Source organism: Myotis nattereri (assembly GCF_964212035.1).
Source record: "Myotis nattereri genome assembly, chromosome: X".
Classification (NCBI taxonomy): domain Eukaryota; kingdom Metazoa; phylum Chordata; class Mammalia; order Chiroptera; family Vespertilionidae; genus Myotis; species Myotis nattereri.
Genome location: NC_138078.1, coordinates 116,409,832 through 116,415,759, shown reverse-complemented (window position 1 = coordinate 116,415,759; position 5,928 = coordinate 116,409,832). Strand labels below are relative to the sequence as shown.

At 42.1% G+C, this 5,928-nt stretch overlaps 1 pseudogene across 1 annotated transcript; it reads left to right on the top strand.

Moving 5' to 3' along the window:
* The first annotated feature begins 4,705 nt into the window (after positions 1 to 4,705).
* LOC308535981 (translationally-controlled tumor protein-like) lies at positions 4,706 to 5,204 on the top strand (annotated as a pseudogene). Its single transcript has one exon. The product of its transcript is annotated as a translationally-controlled tumor protein-like (transcript).
* Positions 5,205 to 5,928: the final 724 nt, after the last annotated feature.

Below are 5,928 nucleotides of genomic sequence, written 5' to 3'. Positions count from 1 at the left end.
AGGATATCTCTTTTGCATGGGCTCTCATGAAACTTATTGCTGAAAAATAAAACAATAATCCCAGAAATCTTATGGGATTTGCTGACTCAGCTTTCCCTTATGGGTCTTACTGATGCTAATAAAAGCATTAGATTAATTAACAAACGAATGAGGAGAGGCAGAGGGGAGAGTCCAGGGACTCATTCCAGCAGGGAAGAAATTTTTAGATGGTTATTAAGAAATGGTATGCATAAAAAGGCACTGATGGGATTCAAAAACAAAAAGAGCTTATCATAGCACTATGAAAGGTTAGGTGAACCACTGGGACTTCCTGCTAGCTCCCAACATTAAAGGGCCCCAAAATAAGTATGCTTAATTTACTCCAGTTTGGAGGATTTTAAAAAGCTGTAAAACAAAAAATAGAATGGGAATCCATCTGGAATTGCCTGAGGCAATAGTCAAGCAGATTAACAGAAGGTCCCTTTGACCACTTCCAGGGTCCAAAACTTTCTGCACATGAGTAAGTAAAATGGTCAGAAGGTGGAGAAGAGATGTTTCTAGGATTCTGTGACGTGGAGCCTCATGCATGTGGCACCAAAATCTGTTGGATAAGTCATAACACAGGCTGCAATTAGATTGAGAGAACATAGGAATGTAAATGTTGATAGGATTAAGGTGGAATTTTGGGTGGAAATTGGAATGTTTAAACAGGCTTTATGTAAAGGGTTCATGTATCCTTTACCTGAATGTCTTATAGGAATAAATATTATGTTTGACAGGGGGACACTTACTTTACCTAGTACTATAAAATCAAAACCTGTTGAATAAGTACAAATGGAGGCTACAGTTAGGAATGTAAGGATTCATGCGGTCAAAGTGAAAGTTTGGACAAAAATGGGTATGTTTGAACAGGCTTTATGTGATGTGGTTGTATCTCTTTCATCTAAGAATAAAATGTAATATGGGGATGGATACTGTATATGACTGGGGAATATTTCTCCTACTTACATTTTAAAACAGAAGACATGCATTGTTAGGGTCGTTGAAGGAGGAATGCCCGAAGCCAAAAGGGGTAAAGAATTATAAATTTAGCCAATGTTGAGTGCAGGGCCAGCAGTGGGAAGGAGAGGTCCCTGATCCAATGTCCTTCTTGGCTGGCTCAGGAGGGCCCACAAGGGAGGGCGGCCTAATTGAAGCCTGCAATCATGTTACCTGAGTAGGATTTGGAGGTAAGCCCAGGATGAACTACCTCTGCCTACTGCTCTCTGAATAGCAAACTCGGAGTGACCAAAACCAGGGTAATGGTTCCCCTTCCCCATGGAACCCTCCCAGGTTTCAGCACCAAATGTTAGGGTCACCGAAGGAAGAATGCACAAGGCCAAGAGGAATAAAGAATTATAAATTTATTATTATATCTACTAGCAGAAGGGCTAAGGCCAAAACAGCATCAGCAGCACAGAGTAGGGGGAGCGGGATATTTATGTCTCTTGTAAAGGTCAGTCAGAGTAACCAGTGGGACCAGGTGCAGGTGGAGGCCAGGTGGAGGCAGACACTGGAAACTGAAAGAGGTAGTTTACTGGAAACTGAAGGCCGTTAATCATGAAACCTATAATAAGGATAACAGGAAAATCACCAGGAGGTCAAGAGCCCCCAGCAGGGCATAATGGAGAGCAAGAATGTAACTAAGAATTCAGGGAGGGGTAAGTGCCACAAGAAGAGCATAATGGAGTGCAAGAATATGCCTAACATGCACATCTTCCCTTTAAGAAATATCAATTGGTAATGCTAAATAGGAATGAATAAAATTGCCTGAGCTTGCACAATCCTATATAATAAAGCGGTAATATGCAAATTAACCCTCACACCCTCACAAGATGGCTGCCTACGACCAGGCCAGCAGGGGGGTTAGTGAGGGACAACCAAACAACTGAACAGCAGGCTGCATGGGGCAATCAGGCCAGCAGGAGGGTTAGTGAGAGACGACCAAATGACTGAACAGCAAAGCAGGCTGCGTTGGGCGACCCGGCCAGCAGGGGGGGCAGTTGGGTGCAACCAGGCCAGTGCGGGGGGGCAGTTAGGAGCGACCAGGCTGGCAGGGAAGGGGGAGTTGGGGGCAACCTGGCCATCAGTGGGGGGCAGTTAGGGGTGACCAGGCTGGCAGGGGGGACAGTTAGGGGCAATCGAACCAGCACTCAGAGGCAGTGAGGAGCAATCAGGCCGGTGGGTGGGGGGGGAGTTAGGGATGACTAGGCAGGCAGGCAGGTTAACAATTAGGAGCCACAGCGATCCAGGATTGTGAGAGGGATGTCCTACTGCCAGTTTAGGCCCGATACCCAGGATTGGGCCTAAACTAGTAGTCGGACATCCTCCAAGGGGTCCCGTATTGAAGAGGGTGCAGGCTGGGCTGAGAGGACCCCTGCCCCATGCACAAATTTCATGCACCAGGCCTCTAGTATAGAATAAAACCTAGAGTGCTATTTTGGACAAATTCTCTATGCAATAGCCATATATAGAGCCCAGACTAGAGCTTTGACAAAAACTTTTGATTGCGTCCCAGCAATGACTACTAGAACTTTGGACTAGAAAAATTTTTATTTAAGGGGTAATTACTAGTTTTTTACCTGACAGTAACTAAAACTGCCCTTCTCTGACTGACTTATTTTTCTTAGCATAATGCTTTCCAGGTCCATCCATGCAGTTGCAAATGGTAAGAGTTATTTCTTTTTACAGCAGTGTAGTATTCCATTGTATAGATGTACCACAGTTTTTTAATCCACTCATCTGCTGATGGGCACTTTGGCTATTTCCAAATCTTAGCTATTGTAAATTGTGCTGCTATGAACATAGGGGTGCGTATATTCTTTCTGATTGATGATTCTGATTTCTTGGGATATATTCCTAGAAGTGGGATTACTGGGTCATTATACTAAGTGAAATAAGCCAGTCAAATAAGGATACGTATCATATGCTCTCACTCATTTGTAGAATATAATGAATAACGTAAACTGATGAACAAAAAGATCCAGAGACAGAAATATCAAACAGACCATCAACCTCAGAGGGAAGGCAAGGGAGGGAGGGTGGTAAGAGATGAACCAAAGGACTTGTATGCATGCATATAAGCATAACCAATAGACACAGACAGTAGGGCGTGAGGGCATGTACTGGAGGGTGGGAGTGGCCGGGGAGACATCAATGGGGGAGGGAGGGAAGGAGACATATGTAGTACTTTCAACAATAAAGATTTAGCCCTAAAAAAAAGAATCACCAAAGAATAAGTGGAATAACTAATTGATATTTCTCTCTCTCTCTCTCTCTCTCTCTCTCTCTCTCTCTCTCTTTCAAATCAATCAATAAAAATTTTTAAAAACTGCCCTTATAATTAAAGGGAATAAAAAGTTTTGAAAATGGAAATACCTGTAATGTCGTGCGTGATAGCAGAGACATCCTCAAATGGAAAGGATAATGCTGAGAAAAGTTTCATAATAAAATGGAAACGTATTTTATTTGCTACTAAGGAATATGCTACTGGGGAAATGCAGGGAGTTACTCAATGCATTAAGCAGGTAGACTTTCTCCCAGATTCTATGGCTGCTTAGACATGGCCCTATGAATAGCACATAACTGACCAAGAAAGAGCTATTTGGTCTATGGATGGCATTTCGAAGGTTAATGAACAACAACCTATTTGGAAGGTCACCACTGTGATTAAAGAAGGCAAAACCAAATCAGCACAATGGGCTGAGTTGTATGTTGCTTGCTATGATATTTCAGATTGTACTGACTCATGGGCAGCAGCCAATGGCCTGGCTATATGGTGAGGCAGAATGGCAATAAAAAAAATGGCCTATGAAAGGTATGCCTGTATGAGGCATGGTCCTATGGAAATCACTATGAGAATTTGAGGGGTGCATTAAAGTAGGTCATGTCAATGCCCATCAGAAGAATCCTCTTTTAGCTTAAAAGGGAATTGGAAGCAACAAGTAGATATACTGCTTATTTAAGGTCACCTGAGTTCATGGGATGAGTGGACATATGGCTATTATAGCAGTGCATTGAGAAAGCCTTAATCTAGCCTGTGAGGATAAAAGTGCCAATAAGAACTGTTCTAGCCCTTTATCTCTGTGGTCTTCTTCTAAGGACACATAACCCTGTATTAGGTTGTTGTTGCTACTATAACAAATTACCATAGATTTTAGTGGTAAAACAAGAGATGATATTCTCTTCCATTTCTAGGAACCAGGAGTTCAAAATGAGTCTCACAGGGCTAAAATCAAGGTGTTCAACACTGTTGGTTCCTTCTGGAAGCTCCAGGGAAGAATTTGTTCCTTACCTTTCCAACATTCCTTGGCTCCTGTTTCTGTTGCTTTCTCTTCTTCTGTAGTCTATTATCCCTCTATCTCCCTCTTATAAGAGAACTTGTAATTACATTTAGGGCCCACCCTGACAAGGAAGGTAACTTCCCCAACTCAAAATTTTTAACTTAACTAAAAAAAATTCTTTTTGCAATATAAGGTTAATGTCACAGGATTGAGAGATTAGGACATGGATTCCTTTGGGGCCATTACTCAGAGCACCACATTAAACATAAGAAAAGAGCCCTAGCTTTTCCACCAGCTCTCCCCTCCCCCCACCCCACCCCCTAACACTGCTCAGGCTGCACCATGCTAGCTCCAAGCTCTGTGCTCCTGCTAAGGCAGCACCACCTTCTCCTTCCAGCCCCATCATGATCATCTACCGGGACCTCATCAGCCATGATGAGATGTTATCCCATATCTACAAGATCCAGGTGATCACAGACGGGCTGTGCCTGGAGGTAGAGGGGAAGATGGTCAGTGCACAGAGATTAACATTGATGACTTGCTTATTGGTGGAAATGCCTCCGATGGAGGCCCTGAGGGCGAAGGGACCAAAAGCACAGTAATTACCGGTATTGATATTGTCATAAACTATCGTTTACAGGAAACCAGCTTCACAAAGGAAGCCTACAAGAAGTTATGTCAAAGATTACATTAAATCAATCAAAGGGAAACTTGAAGAACAGAGACCAAAAAGAGTAAAGCTTTTTATGACAGGGGCTGCAGAACAAATCAAGCATATCCTTGCCAATTTCAAAAACTACCAGTTCTTTATTGGTAAAAACATGAATCCAGATGGCATGGTTGCTCTGCTAGACTGCCATTGTGATTTTCTTTAAGGATGGCTTAGAAATGGAAAAATGTTAACAAATTTGGCAGTTTGGATCTATCACCTGTCATTGTAACTGGCTACTGCTTTTCATTCACACACCAAGACTAGGACAAATGGGACTGATGTTATCTTGAGCTCTTCATTTATTTGACCTTTATTCATTTGGATCAGAGGCATTGTTTTGAAGAAAAAACTTGTCATGTAGGTTGTCTAAAAATAAATGCAATTAAGCTAAATAATAATAATAAGAGAAAAGAAAAAAGAAAGAGCTCTAGTTCCCTAGTTGATTTGGCTCAATGAACAGAGTGTTGGCCTGCAGACTGAAGGGTCTTGAGTTCAAATTCAGTCAAGGCCACATACCTAAGTTGCACACTCTATCCCTGGCCCTGGTCAGGGTGGCTGCAGGAGGCAACCAATTGATGTGTCTTTCTTACATCAATGTTTCTCTCTCTCTGTCTCTCCCCCTGCCTTCCACTCTCTATAAAAATCAATGGAAAAATATCCTCAGGTGAGGAATAACAAAAAAACATGAGAAAAGAAATGAGACGTGTCCCAACTGACAGATATTCCATAAAATATCTGGCCATTACTCCTCAAAATTGTCAAGGTATTAAAAAAAGAAGTGAAGTCTGAGACATTATCATAGCCAAGAGGAGTCTAAGAAAACATGATAATTAAATGCAATATAATGTCCAGAATGGAATTTCAACCAGGGAAAGACAATTAGCTAAAAAAAAACCAAAGAAATCTGAATAAAGT